Raw genomic sequence first — 21,945 nt, 5'->3', positions numbered from 1 at the left:
ACGAAAGAGAGTTTGAACAGGCTAGTAATAGGGGTTGCAACAATTTCGGCAGATAATTTTAGAGGGTCCAGATTATCTGGCCCGGCTGATTTGTTGGGGTCCAGATTTTGTAGCTCTTTCAGGACATCAGCTATCTGGATTTGGATGAAGGAGAAGTGGGGGAGGTTTGGGCGAGTTGCTGTGGGGAGCGCAGGGCTGTTGATAATTCTCAATTCTCAATTATTGTTATTAATTCTCAATTATTGTTGATTTATTGGTAGTGACAGTGTTTCCTAGCCTCAGTGCAGTGGGCAGCTGGGAGGAGGTGCTCTTATTCTCCATGGACTTTACAGTGTCCCAGAACTTTTTTGAGTTTGTACTACAGGATGCAAATTTCTGTTTGAAAAAGCTTGCCTTAGCTTTCCTATCTGCCTGTGTATATTGGTTCCTAACTTCAATGAAAAGTTGCATATCACGGAGGCTATTCGATGCTAATGCAGAACGCCACAGGATGTTTTTGTGCTGGTCAAGGGCAGACAGGTCTGGAGTGAACCAAGGGCTATATCTATTCCTGGTTCTACATTTTTTGAACGGAGCTTGCTTATTTAAGATGGTGATGAAGGCACTTTTAAAGAATAACCAAGCATCCTCTACTGACGGGATGAAGTCAATGTCATTCCAGGATACACCGGCCAGGTCAATTAGAAAGGCTTGTTCGCTGAAGTGCTTTAGGGAGCATTTGACAGTGATGAGGGGTGGTCGTTTGACCGCAGACCCATTACGGATGCAGGTAATGAAGCAGTGATCGCTGAGATCTTGGTTGAAAACAGCAGAGGTGTATTTGGAGGGCGAGTTAGTTAGGATGATATCTATGAGGGTGCCCATGTTTATGGATTTGGGGTTGCACCTGTTAGGTTCATAGAAAATTTGTGTGAGATTGAGGGCATCAAGCTTAGATTGTAGGATGGCCAGGGTGTTAAGCATGTCCCAGTTTAGGTCATCTAGCAGCACGAGCTCAGAAGATAGATGGGGGGCAATCAATTCACATAGGGTGTCCAGGGCACAGCTGGGGGCAGAGGATGGTCTATAGCAAGCGGCAACGGTGAGCGACTTCTTTCTGGAAAGGTGAATTCTTAGAAGCAGAAGCTCGAATTGTTTTGGTACAGACCTGGAGGCTATCTCTGCAGTAGATTGCAACACCGCCCCCTTTGGCAGTTATATCTTGTCGGAAAATGTTATAGTTAGGGATGGAAATTTAAGGTTTTTTGGTGGTTATCCTAAGCCAGGATTCAGACACGGCTAAGACATCCGGGTTGGCAGAATGTGCTAAAGCAGTGAATAAAGCAAACTTAGGTACGTTCGGAACAGAGAGTAAAGGGATCAGGTTTCTGGGCACGATAGCATAGATTCAAGGCATAATGTACAGACTAAGATATGGTAGGAAGAGAGTACATTGGAGGTAAACCTAGGCATTGAGTAATGATGAGAGAGATAACGTCTCTAGAGACGTTTAAACCAGGTGATGTCATCGCATATGTGGGAGGTGGAACAACATGGTTGGTTAAGGCATATTGAGCAGGGCTAGAGGCTCCACAGTGAGAGGCTAGAGGCTCTACAGTCTCTATAAGACAGTAATCACTAACCAGGACAGTAATGGACAAGGCATATTGATATTAGAGAGAGGCATGCATAGCCAAGTGATCGTATGGGTCCAGTGAGTGGTTGGGCTGGCTGGGGACATGGCGATTCAGACAGTTAACAGGCCGGGGCTAGCAAGCTAGCAGTTAGCAGGCCGGGGCTAGCAAGCTAGAATAAGGGCCTTAATCGGGACGTCGCGATGGGAGAAAGTTTGTTTTTGCCTCCTCGTGTGGTGACGTCGATAGACCAGTCGTGGAATTAGTAAGGTTCCAAGTAGCAGAGGGGTCCAAGTCCAATTGGTAAAATGGGTATAGTGGTCCAGGAAACTGGCCGATGGATCAGCTAACAGTCTGCTCTAGATAGCTGGTAGGCCGCGGTTAGCAGAATGGGCCTTCAGGGGACATCGCGCCTGAGGGGCCTGTTGGGGTCCTCGGGCAGATTATGTCGGTATTCCAGTCGTGAAGGATCGGCAGGGTTCCGTGCCCAATACCGGCAGTAGAAGGGGTCCGGATATTGTAGCCGAGGAGTGGGCTTCAGGAGTAGCCCAGGAGCCCTAGACAGGAGATGGGTCTAGCATGGGCTAGCTCCAGGCTAGTTGGTGCTAGCTCCGGGCTAGTTGGTGCTAGCTACGGAAACGTTAGCCAGGAGTAGTCAACCCGGGTTGCGGTTAGCTAGCTGCGGTGATCCAGATGAAAAGGTTCAGAGTTTGCGGTAGGAATCCGGGGATATGGAGAGAAAAATAGATCCGGTATGCTCTGGTTTGAAACGCTTTGTACGAACTGGCGAGAGCTTTCCGAGCTAAAGGTTAGCTGATGACCGCTAGCAATAGTTAGCTGACTGATAGCTGGTAGCTAGTTAGCTAGCTAGCTTCAGTTGAGGTATTCCAGTTCTGAGGTAAATAGAAATACTTTAGGAAAAAAAACAGATCCACACCACATTGGGTGAGGCGGGTTGCAGGAGAGTATTTTAAAGTTGAGGTTTAGGAAAAATCTGAAAAAGAATGCGAAGAAAAATATATAAAAGATATATACATGGGACGAGACAAGACAAAGACAAAGATGTCTGACTGCTACGCCATCTTGGAGTAATGCCTGAGATTCCGGTGTTTGGAGGATATATTGGCATGGGTGTTGTTTTACTGGCTTCGAGGGCATTATAACTTTTATACAATGGGTTATCAACATATTCAAATAATAATTGACATATTTTCATAACTTTATTTTGATGAATTTATTCATACTATTTCATCCTTCCACGAGATACAGTCCCGACACAAATCTAGGGTTGCTAGAAACGCGACCCAGTCGTTCAGTCTTTGTATTCTGCTTCTATGGACACGACTCAGTTGTTTGTTCTAAATGTTCCATTGCCATGCTGGCTGGCAACGTTCTTACTACTTGCTTGCTAGCTAGCCAGCTACGGCTAACTTAGTCACGTCAAAAAGTTCAGCCTGAATGTGCATTTGCAGCTGCATTTGTTTAAGCTGTTTTCTAATGACATTTACTTGAATACATCCATAACAATGAGCTATTGAGGGGAGATTTCGCCTGGCATAGAGAATGTGCTCACTCGTAAGGACACTGTTGTTCAAAAGAGCTAGCCAACAACACAGCTACAGTAACACAGTCACTTCAAACTGAAGCTGGAAAGACTACAAATTAGCTGCGTTTCATTTGACCTTTTTTCCCCAATTTTTTTTTGTATATATCCATAAAAATGATACCAGCTAATTCATGATTTCGACCGGCTGAGAAACGCTGCCTGCCTTTCTGTCTCGTCCCGACTACCGACACGTTCATTACTATGGGACAACAGGAGATCGAATTTGAATATTGAAACAATGTTGCAAATGTCGGAGAGACAGACCGCAAGGTTTATACAAAACTACGGTGTTGAAAACTAAATGTTAGTCTAAAATAAATGTGAGATAATGTCTAGATGTTTTTTATAGTGGAGATAAAGTTTATAAAGTGCCTGGCTGGGTTGATGAGAAAGTGGATTGCACAGTCAATTGGAAGAATAAATAGGCATTTTAACGTAATAGATTTAGCCGGTGGTAACTTGTGGAATAGGCACAGACTGGAATGCGGTTTTAACCAATCAGCATTCAGGGTTAGACCCACCCGTTGTACAATGGTCTTTATTGCATACCAAAACATTCTGTTGAGAATGTATAACCTACTTGTTCCTGCAGAATAATCATGTAAAACAATTACATCATTACACTGTTACACAAGCTTTTCAAACTGCTAGTGGACCACCTGTCACGATCGTCTTGACTTTGAAGAGAGGACCAAAACGCAGCGTGTGAGAAATACATTCTCTTTTTATTAGAGAAGAGCAACGAATGAAACAAAACAACAAACTGACGACCGTGAAGCTATATAAACAAAATGGTGCTGACACTGACCACTACACACTGACATAGACAATTACCCACAACCAGCTAAAGCCTATGGCTGCCTTAAATATGGCTCCCAATCAGAGACAACAATAACCAGCTGTCTCTAATTGAGAACCAATTCAGGCAACCATAGACTTTCCTAGACACCTACACTGAACACTAAACCATCTACTCTACTTAACCCCCTAAACCAAACAACACCCTAGACAATACAAAAACACATACTTCACCATGTCACACCCTGACCTAACTAAAATAATAATGAAAACAAAGATAACTAAGGCCAGGGTGTGACATAACCCCCCCCCTTAAGGTGCGAACTCCGGGCGCACCAGCATAAAGTCTAGGGGAGGGTCTGGGTGGGCGTCTGACCACGGTGGTGGCTCAGGCTCTGGGCGAGGTCCCCACCCCACCATAGTCAATCCCAGCTTACGTCTCCCCCTTAGAATGACCACCCTCATTTTACACCCACTTAATTTAGATGGTAACCTTAAGATAAGGGGCAGCACCGGGACAAGGGGCAGCACCGGGATAAGGTAGCTCAGGACAGAGAGATAGCTCAGGACAGAGAGGTAGGTCAGGATAGAGAGGTAGCTCAGGATAGAGGGGCAACTCCGGACTGAAGGGCAGCTCCGGACAGAGAGACAGCTCTGGACTGAGGGGCAGTTCTGGATAAATGGCAGCTCTGGGCTGAGGGGCAGCTCATGACTGGCTGACGGCTCTGGACGCTCATGGCTGGCTGACGGCTCTGGACGCTCATGGCTGGCTGACGGCTCTGGACGCTCATGGCTGGCTGACGGCTCTGGACGCTCATGGCTGGCTGACGGCTCTGGACGCTCATGGCTGGCTGACGGCTCTGGACGCTCATGGCTGGCTGACGGCTCTGGACGCTCATGGCTGGCTGACGGCTCTGGACGCTCATGGCTCGCTGACGGCTCTGGACGCTCATGGCTGGCTGACGGCTCTGGACGCTCATGGCTGGCTGACGGCTCTGGACGCTCATGGCTCGCTGGCGGCTCTGGCAGATCCTGTCTGGTTGGCGGCTCTGGCAGATCCTGTCTGGTTGGCGGCTCTGGCAGATCCTGTCTGGTTGGCGGCTCTGGCAGATCCTGTCTGGTTGGCGGCTCTGGCGGATCCTGTCTGGTTGGCGGCTCTGGCAGATCCTGTCTGGTTGGCGGCTCTGGCAGATCCTGACTGACGAATGGCTCTAGCGGCTCCTGACTGACTCACGGCTCTGACGGCTCGGAACAGACGGGCGGCTCTAATGGCTCGGGGCAGACGGATGGCTCAGATGGCGCTGGGGAGACGGATGGCTCAGATGGCGCTGGGGAGACGGATGGCTCAGATGGCGCTGGGGAGACGGATGGCTCAGATGGCGCTGGGGAGACGGATGGCTCAGATGGCGCTGGGGAGACGGATGACTCAGATGGCACTGGGCAGACGGATGGCTCTGGCCGGATGAGGCGCACTGTAGGCCTGGTGCGTGGTGCCGGAACTGGAGGCACCGGGCTAAGGACACGCACCTTCAGGCTAGTGCGGGGAACAACAACAGGGCACACTGAACTCTCAAAGCGTACTATAGGCCTGGTGCGTGGTACCGGCACTGGTGGTACCGGGCTGAGGGCACGCACATCAGGGCGAGTACGGGGAGAAGGAAGAGTGCATACTGGACCCTGGAGACGCACATTTGGCCTAGTGCGTGGTGCCGGAACTGGTGGTACCGGGCTGGGGACACGCATCTCAGGGCTAGTGCGGGGAGGAGGAACAGGGCATACTGGACCCTGGAGACGCACATTAGGCCTAGTGCGTGGTGCCGGAACTGGTGGTACCGGGCTGGGGACACGCATCTCAGGGCTAGTGCGGGGAGGAGGAACAGGGCATACTGGACCCTGGAGACGCACATTAGGCCTAGTGCGTGGTGCCGGAACTGGTGGTACCGGGCTGGGGACACGCATCTCAGGGCTAGTGCGGGGAGGAGAAACAAGACGTACTGGACTCTGGAGACGCACAAAAGGCTTGGTGCGTGGTGCCGGAACTGGAGGACTGGTACAAGGGGCTGCCACAGGAGAGTTAGCACGTGGAACTGCTACAGGAGGTGCAGGACTAGGGAGGCGTACAGGAGGCCTGGTTCGTGGGACTGTCATTCCCTGACGGTTAGCACGCACCTCAGGACGAGCATGGAGAGCTGACTCAGGTAACATCACTTCCCGCACACGTTCTGTCGGGTGGATTTTGTGCCTCACGCACCAACACAGCAGCTCCCTCATTTCACTCTCCTCCAACCTCCCCAATAAATCCTTAACAGTCTCTGTATCATTCCCATTGCTCACCTCCAATATCAGCCCGACTGGCTCAGGTTCCTTCTTAGGGTCCTCACGGGTAGCACGGGAAGTTGACGCAGATCTCCTATCTGGACTCGCCACACTCCCCATGAGCCCCTCCCCAAGAAATTTTTGGCGTTTCCTCGAGGGCTTCCTACCGCGCCTTCGTGCTCCTTTCTCCAGCTCCATAATCCTGTAACCCTCCTCGCACTGCTCCAGCGAATCCCAGGCAGGCTCCGGCACTCTCTCTGGATCGCACGCCCACTTGTCTATCTCTTCCCAGGTTGTTCTCCACTCATCCTTTTCCCGGGTCCATTCCTCCACTAAGCGCTGTTCCATCCTTTCACGCTGCTTGGTCCTGGTTTGGTGGGTAATTCTGTCACGATCGTCTTGACTTTGAAGAGAGGACCAAAACGCAGCGTGTGAGAAATACATTCTCTTTTTATTAGAGAAGAGCAACGAATGAAACAAAACAACAAACTGACGACCGTGAAGCTATATAAACAAAATGGTGCTGACACTGACCACTACACACTGACATAGACAATTACCCACAACCAGCTAAAGCCTATGGCTGCCTTAAATATGGCTCCCAATCAGAGACAACAATAACCAGCTGTCTCTAATTGAGAACCAATTCAGGCAACCATAGACTTTCCTAGACACCTACACTGAACACTAAACCATCTACTCTACTTAACCCCCTAAACCAAACAACACCCTAGACAATACAAAAACACATACTTCACCATGTCACACCCTGACCTAACTAAAATAATAATGAAAACAAAGATAACTAAGGCCAGGGTGTGACACCACCTCCCCCAGGGCTTGCCAATAGATGTTGCTGTGCTGACACAGAGTAAGCCACATCAAGTCACCAGTAGCCCACTACACTTGGATCCTGAAATCACTTTTTCTGGCATGTGCAATGAGACCACGTATTTGCAACAATCTAATTTCTCAAGTTTTGAGCAGACCAGACTGGAGCTACTTTCTTCTATATGGGTTAATTATCCCAATGTCACAAACAATGTGTGGTGAACGTCAAATAAAAATACAAAAACATCAATGAGCTTCTGTTTAATAAAAGTTTAATTAAAATAAATCCTCCATATAACACATTATTTACATGGTGGCATGACAAGATCTAGACTACTTGAGGCAAGTTTGATTATGTAATTATTTTTCGGACTATGGTGTGGGAATACAACGATCGCTCCCAGTGCAATATGGTAGGACTGTTTGTGCATCATGCAAATTCTCACATATACCCAGGACATTAATTTGATCCTCAGTGTTACACCCTCCTTGCGTAAATATTTATTTTGGATGAGTAATATTCATTGCAGATGAAAAATCTTCTGCTTTAGGCTTCACTCGCTACAGCCTTGTTTAAATACTTCCCATTGTGTCGTATCTCCCCGAGGAAAGCTCTCACCTTCCCAAAGGAAAACCATTTTCCCAAGGTGCACCACTTCCTGTGCTATCCCTTGACAAAACCCAATGCTGAAAGTGTCTCAAAACAATGTTTGTTTGTAATTATGCTAACCCAGCTTGTCTTGGAATATGTAATCATGTTCGTTGCTATTCGGTGAGCCAAGGCCCTGTAGCACGTTTCAAATGGCACATTTACAAATTGTCACTTCGGTTCCCCTGCCATTTGGAATCATATGTATTGACCAGTGGTGCAAAGTACTTCAGTAAAAATACTTTAAAATACTACTTAAGTCATTTTTGGGGGTATCTGTACTTTACTTTACTATTTATATTTTTGACAGCTTTTACTTTTACTTTACTACATTCCTCAAGAAAATTATGTACTTTTTACTCCATACATTTTCTTTAACACCCAAAAGTACTCATTACAGTTTGAATGCTTAGCAGGTCAGGAAAATGGTCAAATTCACGCACTTACCAAGAGCACATCCCTTGTCATCCCCACTGCCTCTGATCTTGCGGACACACTAAACACAAAATCTTTGTTTGTAAATGATGTCTGAGTATTGGAGTGTGCCCCTGGCTATCCGTAAGCAATTTACAACAATACAATTAAAATCAAAATCAAATTGTATTTGTCACATAAGCCGAATACAACAGGTATTACAGTAACCTTACAGTGAAATGCTTACTTACGAGCCCTTAACCAAAAATGCTTTAATAAGTTTGAAGAAAAATAAGTGTTAAGTAAAAAATACATAAGTAAAAAATAGAAAAGAATTGTGCCGTCTGGTTTGCTTAATATAAGCAATTTGAAATGTTTCATACTTTTTCTTTTACTTTTGATACTTAAGTATATTTTCGCAATTAAATTTACTTTTGATACTTAAGTATATTTAAAACCAAATACTTTTAGACTTTTACTCAAGTAGTATTTTACTGTGTGACTTTCACTTTTACTTGAGTCATTTTCTATTAAGGTATCTTTACTTTTACTCAAATATGACAATTGGGTACTTTTTCCACCACTGGTATTGACAGATGTATTGCCACCTATGTGAAGGCCATAGGTGACTGCCTCTGTCATGATCATTACTGCTATGAGCCAAGTTACTGAAATACTAGAAAACTATATTCATCAGACAAGAGGTTAGAGTATTGTCTGCATTAACATATTATGTGATATTTGATATGCAAACCCCATCTGTCAAAATGATGACAACTTGATTTCCCACATCTCTGCATTATGAGCGCATGCACTTTAATTATCTTTAATAATTCATAAGGTCTGACTCTTCAACAATCACCTTGGATCAACTTCCACTTCATACAAAACCTCCCTGAACTCAATAATGGGGAGCAGACACGGTATATTTTCTCTTCTATCTGAGAGATAATAAGGAGACAGAATAGTACTGGCAAAATTGAACAGACTAGACAAGACAGGCAGAGAATGCCTTAACATAATGAAAGAATGCTGAGTGACAAGAGGGAAAGAATTGGCAAACGATCACAGATGTGTAACAAGGATCTTCTCTTTCTTACATATTAGATATTTCCCCCCTCTAATCGTTCTGCAATTTGTGAAAACTGTTGGACTGCGTGTAATGTCACATCCAAGACATCTTGACAATTTGAGCAAAAACAAACACCATCTTCGCACAAATTCAATGAGAAACGACAAGTGCTTTGCTGATTAAATTCCCTACAGTTCAGTCGCATTCTGGTTCGTCTGACCCAGAAAAGCAATCAGATGATAAATATGTTATGCAAACTTGTTTAGCGATGAATTGGATAGGAGTTCTGCCCATCTAACAATTTGTAAGCAGCCCATATTCTCTAATCTAGTTAAGGTGCAAGCCAATTGTCCCCTGTGATTAGTAATTATCAATTTCTCTAAACACAGTCCTGCAATCAGCTAGAATGGCTTACTGTTAGATTTCCCTTGCCTCTTTTTTGATAGTATTAAAAACAAAGGCAAGTTAATTAAGGGTAAAAAAATCATGTCGACTCCTCGGTTCAAACCTACAGTTTACATCATCCCCCTCAAATCTATGTATCCAATTTGGACAGGGAACAAAACAGGAAACATCTGATTTCATTATTATGCACATTTGTAAAAAAAAAACAACTAAAAACATCTGTCATTTCCAAACGGTAGAACAAATTGTGTTACTCCTAATTATGAATGTCTGATATTCACTGATTAATTACAAAGGAAAGACGAGTCCCTGACTGACTTCCTAACTCCAACTAATGGGCACAGAATATACCCCGCAGAAAATGAATGGGCATTTTTTAACCTGTAAGATTAAACCCAGTGCCTATACGCAGACTATGTGCTGAGCGTATGGCTCCCAAACACTAGGAGGCCCTGGGTCTTATCTTTCAGGTAAAAAATGCCATTCATTATCAGCGGGGTATTTTCTGTGCCCATTAGTTGGAGTTAGGAAGTCAGCCAGGGACTCATATTTCCCCAACTTACTGTTGAGAGATATCATAGTAGAATACACAACATGCAATTTTATAATGTGGTAGTGCATCAGCAGTTTTCCTCTTGTCAGTCACTGACAGTCAATCAATTAGCCATGTTAGCTAACATTTGATAGATTACTAGGTAAGTTAGTCTAGCCAGCTATCTAAACCTTGTTGAAATCAAGGCTGGATTACTGACCAGGCACGAAAGGCAACCAAATCTCACTTAGGCCCCCCAAAATGCTAGAGGCGGCCCTGATCAGACCATACCAATTATAGATTGGTATATAGATATCTACAACATTTGGTAATCAATAATAATCAAATTCATTGTTCTGCCTTATACAATAGTTAGAGTTGTTAGAATCAACAGAAATCTCCAAATATATATATACACCAATGTAGTCTTGATTGACTTTATGAGCAAATTGACCAGAAGACATATGTTATTCTGAGAAACTCTTAAATTGGTCTCTCTCAACCCCACATGTCCTCATTCAACCTCTGTTCACTAATGTGTAATAATCATATAATTTATTTCAGTACCCTCTTCTTTTTGGAATTTAAGAGCAAATAGCTTAAACATAAACATGTTTTATTACATTGTTCTTATGATGATCAGTTGCTTTAATCTATCTAAAATGGTACTCTTTGAGTTGCTTAATCTTCATTTTCTAAGTGAAGTTTTCTTTCATTATAACGCAATGAATCTTTTTTTTATCTTATCTGCTGCTACCAAGAACAGGTCAGTAATTACAGTTTACTTAGCGGAACTACATGGGTTTGGGAACTTAAAACTATTCTCCAACTTTAGGCCTTACTAGCAACTGTGTGCCTTACTATTTTTCCACCTCCAAGGAAATAGTTTTACGTTTATTGTAACAATAGCTTTTTCAGGATATACAGTAGCGAAACAATACACTGAGGACCATTGTTAGGGGTTCTAAACCATCTGATAACATATCTGCTGCCATGAAAGTACTACATTTCAGGAGTTAAATTCTGACCAGAAAGAATCCTCCTGTCAGAGAGGACTCATGAACAATTGATGCCCATTAATTGGAAAATCTCAGTCTACCAGAAACCCTTACATAACCGATTGGCTTTCATAAGGTTGTTTAAAAAAGGTCTATATTCTCATAGGCCTTTGTGCCTGTTTTTACAGAAAAGAAAAAAGAAAACAAGCTTTGTAGTTGTATCCACTATAATAAGATCCTCTCAAACTTTGTTGAATAACCAACCGTGACCTAGTTTCGTTACTGCAAAGACACCTAGGCTGCACAGAGCACAAACAATGAGTTTGTGTAGGTTTTTACAGAAACCTTTCCTTGACTTGCATCTTTTACTGCACACATCAGAAAGGCGACAGAAGAGTAATCTTGAGGGACTGGATTCTGAAATGTTACAGACGACGCTCCCCACGGTAACCTGCCACTCTGTATTTTCATCCCAAAGCCTGGCCTGAGTCTAGCCCTGCGGCAACATGGGAGAGCCCTCATAAAGGAATCAGTTATACAAGGCCCAAATGCAGTCATCCAAGGGGCATTATGTACTGTACTGTGAAACTCACAAGGAAGTCCCTGCTTGTTCAAGTACTGCTCTAAGAATGTATGGATGTCTGTTAGTGAGGACAGACTATCTGTGGAAGCTCTTTTTGAAGGCACACTACAAAGTGCTCAGGGATTTGTTCTTGGAAAAACAGAGAGAACAAACGACCAGGATATTAGCACACAGGAGGAAATTATATCTGGGTGAAGGTGTACTGTTATTCGAGACTTGAGGTGACATGAGATGGTGATGGGCGATGGCTCCATACTCAGGGATGGAAATTAAGCTAGCTAGCCTGTTGCTAGTACTTTTCAGACCGGGCTAGAAAGTGCCTCAGCAGCCCACCAGCTAGAGAAATGTTGTCTTTTCAAATATCGCATGGCACAGATTTTGGACGGCACAGATTTTGGACCTGGGCTCGTAAAAATTGCAGCTTGCCAGTGCATAAAATCCTCAGGTTCAATCCCTGTCCATACTACACTGTAATTGGATAGCTTGAAATGAAACATGATCAAAATCAAATACATTTTCTGTAGTGTATGCTTATGACTATGTTCTTCAATTGCAATAAATAGAGATTCTCAGAATATAATGAAAGGGGATAGAATTATCAATTTGGGGTCTAACAGGGACTAACAGGGACTCACTCACCCAACATTGAATGGCTAATTTCAAATACCCAATTCAATTAAAGGCAGATGAGACCTGTAAATGTATTAATAGGTTACACAATGTAATTGGTTACACAAACTGGTCAGTCTGGGCAAGGAATGCTGACCCAGTTTTAACAATGTTACGTTGTTTTACAGCATCAATTCATAACAACAAGATGTACACATGTCGTCTAGTAAAATTAAAGATACCTTAATAGAAAATTACTCACCCAGTATGTCAGAGCTGCTAGGAGTACTGGGTGGAGGAGTCAAGCGCAGAGAGCAGGGTTTCAAGAAAGTGGATTTATTTTCCAGTTGACAGGGAAAACGATCATGCCCTAAACACACGGGCGCATGAAAAGACGAGTCCAAAAACACCGGACTAAACTGTCCAGAAAAAATAATAAAATCCACATAACAATCCAACACCAAATAACAGATAAACAAGCCCGCACAAAAGCCAGCGGGCTACCTCCCCTTAAATAGCCTACCCACCAAACTAAACTCAAAACAGGTGCACCCAATCAGCCCAAACTAACAGAAACAAAAAGAAAAGAATCGATGGCAGCTAGTAGGCCGGTGACGACGACCGCCGAGCGCCGCCCGAACAGGAAGAGGCACCATCTTCAGCGGGATTCGTGACAGTACCACCCCTCTGACGCGCGGCTCCCGCAGCGCGCCGACCCCGGCCTCGAGGACGACCCGGAGTGCGAGGCGCAGGACAATCCGGGTGGCGACGGTGGAAATCAACCAAGAGGGAAGGATCTAAAATGTCTCTCCCCGGTACCCAGCACCTCTCCTCCGGACCGTACCCCTCCCAGTCAACGAGGTACTGCAGGCCCCTCACCCGGCGTCTCGAGTCCAGAATAGCTCGTACTGTGTACGACGGGGACCCCTCGATATCCAGAGGGGGCGGAGGGACCTCCGGTACCTCACCTTCCTGAAGGGGACCAGATACCACCGGCCTGAGGAGAGACACATGAAACGAGGGGTTAATGCGATAGTAAGAAGGGAGTTGCAATCTATAACACACCTCGTTTATCCTCCTCAGGACTTTAAATGGCCCCACACACTGCGGCCCCAGCTTCCGGCAGGGCAGGCGGAGGGGCAGGTTTCGGGTCGAGAGCCAGACCCTATCCCCTGGTGCGAACACAGGGGCCTCACTGCGGTGGCGGTCAGCGCTCCTCTTCTGCCGTTCACTGGCCTGCCTGAGAGAGTCCTGGACTGCCCGCCAGGTCTCCCTAGAGCGCTGTACCCACTCCTCCACCGCAGGAGCTTCGGTCTGGCTCTGATGCCACGGAGCCAGGACCGGCTGGTACCCCAATACGCATTCAAATGGCGACATGTTAGTTGAGGAGTGGCGGAGTGAATTCTGGGCCAACTCTGCCCATTCTCCTGGCCGGTCCTGGCAATACGACCTCAGAAACCTACCCACTTCCTGGTTCACTCTTTCCACCTGCCCATTACTTTCGGGGTGATACCCAGAGGTAAGGCTGACCGAGACCCCCAGACGCTCCATAAACGCCCTCCACACCCGGGACGTGAACTGGGGACCTCGATCAGATACGATGTCCTCCGGCACCCCGTAGTGCCGGAAGACGTGGGTAAATAGAGCTTCCGCAGTCTGTAGGGCCGTAGGGAGACCAGGCAATGGAAGGAGATGACAGGACTTAGAAAACCGATCCACAACAACCAGAACGGTAGTGTTCCCCTGAGACGGGGGAAAATCAGTCAGGAAATCTACCAATAGATGAGACCATGGCCGTTGTGGAACCGGGAGGGGTTGTAACTTCCCTCTCGGCAGGTGCCTAGGAGCCTTACTCTGTGTGCATACCGAGCAGGAGGAGACATAGAGTCTCACGTCCTTAGCCAAGGTGGGCCACCAGTATTTCCCCCTAAGACCCCGCACTGTCCTCTCAATCCCCGGATGACCCGAAGAAGGTAGTGTATGAGCCCACCGAATCAATCGATCACGAACACCAAGCGGTACGTACCTAAGGCCAGTCGGACACTGGGACGGCACAGGTTCTACCCTCAACGCCCGCTCGATGTCCGCGTCCACCTCCCATACCACCGGGGCCACCAGACAAGAGGCTGGGAGTCGGATCGATGGGCCGGTCATCCGTGTCATAGAGACGAGACAGCGCGTCGGCCTTAGTGTTGAGGGAACCTGGTCGGTAAGAGATCGTAAATCTAAAACGAGTAAAGAACATGGCCCACCTAGCTTGACGCGGATTCAGTCTCTTCGCCTCTCGGATATACTCCAGATTGCGGTGGTCAGTCCAGATGAGAAATGGGTATTTAGCCCCTTCAAGCAAGTGTCTCCACACCTTCAGGGCTTTTACCATAGCTAGTAACTCCCGGTCCCCCACATCATAGTTCCGCTCCGCCGGATCCAGCTTCTTAGAAAAGAAAGCACAGGGACGGAGCTTCGGTGGCGTGCCCGAGCGCTGTGATAGCACGGCTCCAACACCAGCCTCGGACGCATCCACCTCCACTATGAACGCTAACGAAGGGTCCGGATGCGCCAACACGGGAGCCTCAGTAAACCTTGCCTTCAACTGGTTGAAGGCTCCATCTGCCTTGGCCGACCACCGTAGACGCACCGGCCCCCCCTTCAGCAGTGAGGTAATGGGCGCCGCCACTTGGCCAAAACCCCGGATAAACCTCCGGTAGTAATTGGCAAACCCTAAAAACCGCTGCACCTCCTTTACCGTGGTCGGAGTCGGCCAATTACGCACGGCGTTAACGCGGTCACACTCCATCACCACCCCCGAGGTGGAAATGCGATAACCCAGGAAGGAAACGGCTGGTTTGGAGAACACACATTTCTCAGCCTTGACGTATAGGTCATGCTCCAGCAGTCGCCTAAGCACCCTGCGCACCAGGGAGACATGCGCGGCGCGTGTGGCAGAATAGATCAAGATGTCATCAATATATACTACCACACCCTGCCCCTGCAAGTCCCTGAGAATCTCATCTACAAAGGATTGGAAGACGGTTGGAGCATTCTTCAACCCATACGGCATGACGAGGTACTCATAGTGGCCTGATGTGGTACTAAACGCTGTTTTCCACTCGTCTCCTCCCCGAATACGCACCAGATTATACGCGCTCCTGAGGTCCAGTTTTGTGAAAAAACGCGCTCCGTGGAATGATTCCATCGCCGTAGCGATGAGAGGTAGTGGATAACTAAATCCCACTGTGATTGAATTTAGACCTCGATAATCAATGCACGGACGCAGTCCTCCCTCCTTTTTTCTCACAAAAAAGAAACTCGAGGAGGCGGGTGATATGGAGGGCCGAATGAACCCTTGTCCCAGAGCTTCCCTGACATATGTCTCCATAGCCAACGTCTCCTCCTGTGACAATGGGTACACGTGACTCCTGGAAAGTGCAGCGTTCTCCTGGAGGTTTATCACGCAATCCCACCGTCGATGAGGTGGTAATTTGGTCGCTTCTTTCTTACTAAAAGCGATAGCCAAATCGGCATATTCTGGGGGAATGCGCACAGTGGAAACCTGGTCTGGACTCTCCACCGACGTGGCACCGATGGAAACTCCCACACACCTACCTGAACACTCATCTGACCACCCCTGAAGAGCTCCCTGTCTCCAGGAAATGAGGGGATTGTGAATGGCTAGCCAGGGAACCCCCAACACCACTGGAAACCCAGGTGAATCAATAAGGTAAAAACTGATCTGCTCCCTATGATCCCCCTGGGTTACCATGTCCAGCGGAATCGTGGCCTCCCTGACCAGCCCTGACCCTAACGGTCGGCTATCTAGGGAGTGCACGGGAAAAGGTGGGTCTATCTGCACCAGCGGAATACCCAACTTACGGGCGAGTCCGCGATCCATAAAACTCCCAGCTGCGCCTGAGTCGACTAGCGCCTTATGCTGAAGAGAGGGGAAAAACGCAGGGGAAAAAATAACCAAAAACATGTGACCAACAGGGAGCTCTGGGTGAGTCTTGTGCCTACTCACCTGGGGTGGCCGAGGAGTATTCCGCCTGCCATCCCGACTCCCAGATGGACTCCTCCAGCACCGGTCCGAAGTGTGTCCTCTCCGGCCACAGTAGGTGCAAGAGGAGCCACCTCCTCCGGTCCCCCTAGATGCAGCTCCTCCCAACTCCATCGGAGTTGGAGCGGGAGGGCTGGGAGGTGGAATGGACAGGACCCCCTCTGAACGCCCGCGGGCAGCTAGCAGGTTATCTAGTCGGATCGACATGTCTATCAGTTCATCGAGGGAGAGTGAGGTGTCCCGACAAGCTAGCTCCCGGCGGACGTCCTCCCGGAGGCTGCAACGGTAATGGTCTATTAAGGCCCTGTCATTCCACCCCGCACCAGCAGCCAAGGTCCGGAACTCTAACGCGAAATCCTGGGCGCTCCTCGTCTCCTGTCTGAGGTGGAACAGACGCTCACCCGCCGCTCGGCCCTCTGGTGGGTAGTCGAACACCGCTCGAAACCGGCGGGTGAACTCCGAGTAGTGGCGTCGAGCCGAGTCTGGGCTGTTCCAGACTGCGTTGGCCCAGTCCAGGGCCCTACCCGACAAACAGGAGACAAGGAGGCTTACACTCTCCTCACCCGAGGGAGTCGGACGCACGGTAGCCAGGTAGAGCTCAAGCTGGAGCAGAAATCCCTGGCAACCAGCCGCTGCTCCATCGTACTCCCTCGGGGGGGTGAGACGCAATGTGCTGGTCCCAGCCGATGACACTGTAGGAGTGGGTTGTGTCGTCTGCAGGGGAGCTGAAGGGGGCGTCGGGAGACCACTCCTCTCCCATCATTCCATCCTCTCCATCATCTGGTCCATCGCTGACCCGATACGATGAAGGACAGCTGTATGATGATGGACGCGCTCCTCCATAGTTGGGAGAGGGGTGGTCGCTGGTTCTGCTGACTCCATATGAGGTGCGGGCTTCTGTCAGAGCTGCTAGGAGTACTGGGTGGAGGAGTCAAGCGCAGAGAGCAGGGTTTCAAGAAAGTGGATTTATTTTCCAGTTGACAGGGAAAACGATCATGCCCTAAACACACGGGCGCATGAAAAGACGAGTCCAAAAACACCGGACTAAACTGTCCAGAAAAAAATAATAAAATCCACATAACAATCCAACACCAAATAACAGATAAACAAGCCCGCACAAAAGCCAGCGGGCTACCTGCCCTTAAATAGCCTACCCACCAAACTAAACTCAAAACAGGTGGACCCAATCAGCCCAAACTAACAGAAACAAAAAGAAAAGAATCGATGGCAGCTAGTAGGCCGGTGACGACGACCGCCGAGCGCCGCCCGAACAGGAAGAGGCACCATCTTCGGCGGGATTCGTGACACAGTAAAATACCACTTGAGTAAAAGTCTGAAAGTATTTGGTTTTAAATATATTTAAGTCTCAAAAGTAAATGTAATTGCTAAAATATACTTAAGTATCGAAAGTGTAAATCTTTTCACATTCCTTAGATTAAGCAAACCAAATGGCACTGACAGTCAAAAGCCTCGGCCAATAGAGAGAGAGCAGAGACAGACCACCCCTCTCCCTCGGCTTGGTCCCTGTGTATGTGTGAGTGAGAATACTGAATGAGGACTCGGTCGCTGCATGCTGCCACAATTTGCAGTGGATTTAAGTAACCTTCAGCACAGAGAACACCAGAGTCGAAGGAAAAACTCCAAAATTGTAGATTTACGAAGGAGAGCAAAACATCACTGTCTTGTTGTCTGTGTTCCTGTTTGAAAAAACACTACTATAATACAAGAAGACGGCGAAGAAGAAGCATAAGTGTTCAACGGTGTCAACAGATTAAATTGGAAGAATGTATAATTCTATGTGTTTCCTCATCCTGTCATGGGTGTTCGCTCTGCTCGTGTTCCCAGGTAAGACTACTCTCCCTCTCTTTTTCTTTCTCACCATCTACCGCTCTCTGGCTCTTGTATTGGTACTAATGTTGCAAAGTGATAAACCGTAGCAACAGAGTTCTACGGGGGAGCTACATTTGACAATCACACAATCTGCCTCACTCTCCCCTCTCTCTCTCCCAAGAATTGGTCTGTTACTGTCAATATAAGCTGTTGTAAAATATTCAGATGAAACACAGTGGAGGAAAGTGGTCCAGGCATTGTTGAATCTACTAAAAAGCTTTGGTCTTAGCTCAAGGAGATACTTGCTCGATTGTGTGTCCTCCCAAGCTCCCACAGCATTGCCAAAACTTGCTTCCATTGGGTTTTGATGTAGACAGAAACTAACGTAAAGAAAAGCTTGCAATGGCAACAGCATACAGTGCAGAATACCAGTTTTTTCCCGTTTTGATCCTAGCCAAGAAAATTAATATTGATCATTCTGGGGCCATGTCTAAGGAGAAGCCTATATTCTCCAGGGTAATGGAACCGCTTTTTTCACGCCATGATTTCAAGGTCTGGATAATTTGTGTCGGTCGCAGCTAGACGTGCAGCGTTTGTGAGTGACTTTGACATGTTAATCAACAGAGAGGAGAGTGTGTGTTTCATAATTGATGTTCAGGGAACGAGAGTCTATGATTACAATTGGAAAGGGCTTGAGGCACATTTCTATTTCAATTGATTTACTTCTGTTATTGGATATATTACTGGAGTAAAATTCTACATTTCTGAAAATTGTGTAGGTCATATTTTTCAGGATTAGCCCAATGTAATAGTACATTATCCAAACTATCCTCATATACCACATTGTACATACTTCCTCATGCAAGCACACACGCACGCACGCACGCACGCAAACACACACACACACACATACACACACTTCTAAAAGTCATGCACAAGCTGAAACAGTTACATTGCAGGGGTGTATCCGAGCTTGCACTGGATGAAGACGCAGCATAGCCAGGACAGTTAGCAATGCAGATGGCATGTGGTGGCCCTACTTACCGAGAGCTTTGGGGTCAATAGCAATCCGGCATGACTAACAGACTCCATCTGTTCCACGGTGACATCATAGGGCCTACAGTAGGGGCACCGCCCGCCACTGGGGCAATGACATCAGGAGAACACTGCTGTCTAGGCAGTGCAGTCACTCAAATGGAGACTCAATGTGTGTATGGTGTTGTACACTATTGAAGGGTCCTTTTTGATACTCTTCTAGACAAATGGGTGGATTATTCATATGCCACTGCAACTATGGCTATTGATTTTTGGATGTTGAATGATACGCTAAGGCATGGACCTTAAGACTCCTCCATGGACCCTCAGACTCCTCCATGGACCCTATGACTCCTCCATGGACCCTCAGACTCCTCCATGGACCCCTAAGACTACTCCATGGACTGTAAGACTTCTCCATGGACCCTATGACTCCTCCATGGACCCTCAAACTCCTCCATGGACCCTAAGACTCCTCCTTGAACCCTAAGACTAAGATTTTATAATCCTGGCCAACAACAAGCTACTGACATAATCTTATGGAAAATCTACAGTGTCCCTGTCTTTCAAATGCCGGCACATCTACCCATAGCCCCTCATGTATTATAGAAATTATATATTTTAATGTCAATACACTGTGGTTAACATGAATTCAACTACTCAACTAGGAACCATTTTTTGAATGAGATGTAATAAAAAATGTGTATGGTCATACTTTGGTAGAAACACTGAATAAGCTAAATCTGTGTGCTCTGTCCCTACAGTACCATTACCATTGTACTCTCTCCATCACAGCCCAGAGCAGGTTGCATCCTTGTCAAAGTTCATCAAATCAACCAGCTTCATAAACAGTACAAGCGCAACGGCCATTCACAGATGTATGAAGGACTCTGTCTGCTAAGGTCGATGTGGCATCCATTTTGTCTTTTTGCACTCAATCAATAGTATTGTGTACTGTATATAATTTGGCATAGATTTCTATTGCTTCTCTGTGTCTACTTGTTTTATACTACATCTCAGCCGAAATACACTGAAATGTAGTCTATACTCCCTCAATGTATGAAACTGACCCTAGTTAGTCTTTTTAGGAGTTCTCCATGTTCCTTTTCCCCACTCCCCATCCTGCTGATAATGTTGATGTTGGTTGCATTAGGTATTGCCTGGAAGACCTTAGTGGGAAACACCGGTCACTTCCCTCAAGATGAGAATGATTGAAGAAAATGGATGTGATTTCCTGTAGAATCCAGGACCTGTCATATCGAGTAACTTTGATTAGACACAAGAGACCACATTACCTAAATTAGGGCTGGACAATCTGACCAAAATATCATATTACAGTATTTTTCTAATTTCTGACGGTATAACGGTATTAGATGGTATTTTATGTTTCTGAATATAAAAAGTTCTAAATATACATTATGGGTAGTGCATAACCCTAGGATGGCAAGAAATTAATTGTAAGTGGTTTTAATGGGCTTTTTCAATTCTGATTTGTTTTATAGTGGTCATCCAAACTTTAACCAAAAATAATAGGAGTGCAAACCTGACAATTAAGTAGTCAGTCCTATTTGTATAGCATTTCATAGGAATCAAAGTATATTTTGTAGCCTCAAACTCTAGTACTTCCCAATGGTTGACATTTGCATAGTTATTGGTTCAATTCCAGAATTCACTTGTATTCCTTAATTTCCAGCATTTTCATAAATGTGTTAATTTCCTGCACTCATTTGTTATAATTTACATATGGTGTCACAATTTTTTTGCCTTCTGTTTTTTTACTTGTTGTGCTAGCAGCAGAGAAGGTAGAGAATCCTCCATAATCTAGCAGTGCTCAGCTGTTAGCAGTCTCTTACCACTGGTAAAAACGGATGATTGACGTTTTGTTGATTCATTACTCAATTGTTGCATATAACAATTCAAACATTAAAATAACTTTATAGAAGGTACTGTTAAAATACACACCGGTGTGTAGATCAATACCGGTGTATATAGTAAAATACATTATACCGCCCAGTCCTAAGTAAATGACTACAGACTATAAGGTGCCACGCAGTGCATTCGTAAGTGTTTCGCAAACCATCTGCCTATATGGTCCTTGCAGGAAGCTTTCATAATATGTATGAGTGGGAAGATTAATATGATCCCATTAAAGCTTGGGGTTCTCTTGTTAATTTTCATACAGTAATGCTATAGACTTGCCGGCTGATTTACAAAGCGTTCTTATCGATTGTGCACACTCGATGCAATTCATTATCTTCGACAGCTCTGTGTGACTGGAGCACAATGTTTTGTTCTCTCAGCTATTTGTAAGATAATGAGCCTTGAAATAACAACGTCTCAAATGTACAAACACATCTAATGAAGACTTTCAAAAGGGCATGTGTGGAATTCTCCGGTGCGCATTTACTCAGAAATGTGTCTGACTGATTATTTTGAACATACTAAGAGATATGTTCATCGTATTCATCCTTGCCTCAATTACAGGGTGATGTATAGAGCCCAACAGTGGACACGTCATAATACCCATAAAACCTAGCAGGCAAACACGGAAATGGTTCCAATCGTTTTTTCAACATATATAAGGTCTGTGTTTCATGTAG

Source organism: Salvelinus namaycush, chromosome 12, assembly GCF_016432855.1.
Source record: "Salvelinus namaycush isolate Seneca chromosome 12, SaNama_1.0, whole genome shotgun sequence".
Lineage (NCBI taxonomy): Eukaryota > Metazoa > Chordata > Actinopteri > Salmoniformes > Salmonidae > Salvelinus > Salvelinus namaycush.
This window is presented reverse-complemented; position numbering follows the sequence as displayed.